Source organism: Nicotiana tabacum, chromosome 11, assembly GCF_000715075.1.
Source record: "Nicotiana tabacum cultivar K326 chromosome 11, ASM71507v2, whole genome shotgun sequence".
Lineage (NCBI taxonomy): Eukaryota > Viridiplantae > Streptophyta > Magnoliopsida > Solanales > Solanaceae > Nicotiana > Nicotiana tabacum.
Genome location: NC_134090.1, coordinates 154,701,524 through 154,704,831, shown reverse-complemented (window position 1 = coordinate 154,704,831; position 3,308 = coordinate 154,701,524).

Here is a 3,308-nt window from a genome sequence, read left to right as displayed (position 1 = left end):
CCCCAAACCCCATTGGTGTAATTATACTGAGTTATTGTTGTGAGCAATTGATTTTTGTCTTACGCGACAATCGCTCCAAAAAAGAAATGAAAAATAATAACAAATGGTCATGCTGTACAATTTTCGGATTTTACGTGGCGTTTTGTTAATTATTTATGATTTTTGCCCATTTTATTAAAATAAAATACAAAATGTACGTGTCATGCGTAATTTGAACCGCAATCCGGTTGTTAAATAGAAAATCATAAATATGCGTCTTCGTCCGTGATTTTTGTTTTGTTTGATTTTACCTGTTTTAAATATTTTAATATGTGTGTGCAAATAATTGTATTAAGTGTTTATTTAATTTTAATTTGATTTACTTAGGTTTTGTTTTAAAATAAAAAATAAAATAAAATAATAATAAAAGAGAGTGCAAAATTGGGTTGAAAATCAGTTGGGCTTATTTTTCATTTTTAATTCGAGGCCCAAAACTCAAACCCAAAACCCCTGTGTAACCCGGTCCAGACCAGCTGATACCCAGAGCGTCCAAACGACGCCGTTTTAACCTGATCTAATCTGGGCCGTTGATCTCAGATTGATCAACGGCCTAGATCACATTCCCATACCCATGAACTAACCCGACCCGTCTTACCCAAACCAACCCCTAAACCCTGAATGAGAAACGACACCGTTTCCTCATCAGATGAAAGATCTGAGCCTTCCATTTCGCCTCATCCAACGGCTGAGATCAACCCCACCCATCTCATATATAAGTTTCCAACCATACCCTGCCCCCCTATCCAATACCCCAGCCTTCGTCCTCATCCCCTTCCCCACGAAACCCTAACCGCTCCCTTATTCCTCGCCATTAATCCTGGCGGCATGAACGTCGGTGGCCTTCACCTTAACACCCTAGGACCACCTTGACACCCTAAACATGAATCCACCAACCTTTCAGCTCGAATCCCATCCCACCGTCTCGAATCTTCATTTGAAGATTCGAGTCAAAACTCGATCTACACCGATCTGCCCTAAATTCTTACCAGACAGTCCCCGGACCCCCCTCGTGACCAAACCATGCTTGGTTTGGTCCGAATCTAACCAAGAAAGCCCAAGTCCCAAATCTACCATCCACGAACCCTAGAAACCCCAAGCCTGGTCCGTGTCTGTTCAAGCCAAGAGATTAGGGTTTCATGAACCTTAATCAAAGTGTTTCTCATTTGAAAAGCACTTCGATTAAAGTCCGTTCAACCTTGAGGAGGATCTGTTCAAAACACAAGTGGATTTTTTCTGATTTTTTTTCTTTCAAAGCTTTAAGGTGAGTTAATTTTCTTTTCTTTATTTCAGTTCGTGTGTTTGTGTGTTGTTAAAGGTCCGTCCGTATGGCCAAACGTTTTGTTTTAGTTTGTGTTTTTGAACTGCTATTGTCCACCTTGACCGGACCTCTGTATTCGGTCAAGTCTTTCTTCGTAATGTATGTGTGTAAACTGTATGTTCAATTGAATTCGTAATTGGTCATTCAATTAGCTCCCGAGGTCATTTCTGTGTTAACATTGCAATTTGAACCCCTTGTGTGATACTCTTAGATTTCTGATTTTTTGCTACGATTGTACGTGTTATGATTAGTATAGTCGAGTCGACATATGTCGTCAATTAGTTTCAGTTGTCCGAACAATAACCAATTGACCTGCTTCTGTAAGCATTGCCTGAATCAATTAGGGACTGGGTTTAGTAACTTATAGTTGCTAATTTGATTTCAGAAATCTAAGGTTTGGTCTGTTAGTTACAGCCTGAATTGGAGGGCATGTGCATTTAGTGCACAACATGTGCATAAAAGCCATTCTGATTAAAATAATTTGACAGCATGTTTGTCAGATTATATTCTTGCTGCCCTGTCTGCCTTTTAGTTTAAATATTAGAGGGTACTGTCAGGAATATCATGGGGGAGGTTTATACTTAATTAGCTAAGTGGAAACTGAAAAGGGACAGTACATGGGAGGGGACCTGATTGATTAACAGGCTGTTCAAATAGCCTGATTTGGAGCTATAAAAGGGGAGGGGATAAGATAAGAGAGAGGGAGGAAGATAGGGATACACCTTGAGAGAGATACACACAAAAGGGAAGCTGAAACCAAACAGAATCAGTTTCTAAGGGAGAAAGAGAGTTTGTTTTTTTTGGAAATCAGGAGGGGATTTAGAAAAGAAATTCTTGCTCGACTGGAAAACACTACTTTTTCTCATCCTTTCGTGTCTGAAGTCCAGTATCCAGTTTGTTTTGTTTCTATCAGATTTTAGGATTTTTCCTCTGAGTTTTGAAAAGATCAAATATTGATTATTGTACCATTGGTTTACTGCTTTGGTCTGTTGGTCTGGGATTGTCATTGTTGATGTATTGCTTTGTTTGTTACTACCATTCTTGTGCTGCTGCTGCTGACTCTTCTGCTTCCACTTCTTCTTTGCATTTCAGTATCCAGGTACACATTTCAAGTCCCATATTGGTGTAACCATAACAGTTTGAAAGCATGAAATGAAAGTTGGAGAAGTTTAAATGTCTGTTGTAATACTCATGGCATGTTGATTTCTTTCTATATATATGATTAGTTTGTAAATTTCAATAGCAGGAAAAGATCAGTTTGGTGCTTAGCTGAGTCCTAGTCTCTTGCGTCTTAGTTTATAGTTGCTTGTTAGTACGAGATGTAATGGTACAATACGTAGAATGCATGGATAATTGACATAGAATTTTTGACCGGATTCCTGTTTAACTATAATGACATGCATAGGATAGAATATTTCCACCTTACACAATGATGTTCTGTTTTACTTTAGTTCTTTTATCAGGACCCGCTAGGTAGTATATAGGAGCACGTTCGAATCCCCATTAGCAATAAAGCCTAGTGTTCAATTCCCTTAATCTAGCCTAAAATAAGTCTAGTTAAGTTCAATTCAAGAAATGTTTGGATACAAGTATAGCATTTGGTCAATTTCGCATGCCTCACAAGGTATGACGCCTCTTCACTTTGTAAATAATTAAGCAGAAATTGATAAGAATCCAGGTTAGGCCAAAGCATATAATTAAATTAGCATGTACCTTTCCTTCTAGTTTTAGAGACAAATGCATTAGAAATGTAGCCACTTTAGGATACCCTTTCTAAAATAGAGACGAGCCTCGCCAAATAAAAAATGCGAAATTGCGGGGCCCTCAACAAATAACCATAACAAATATTTAGAATTCAGGATAGGCCGTTTAGTGAATTTCATGGCCTTCTACAAAAATAATAACGCGCTAGGCTTCTTTAGGTGCGGCTTAATTAAGTTACATTCTTAAA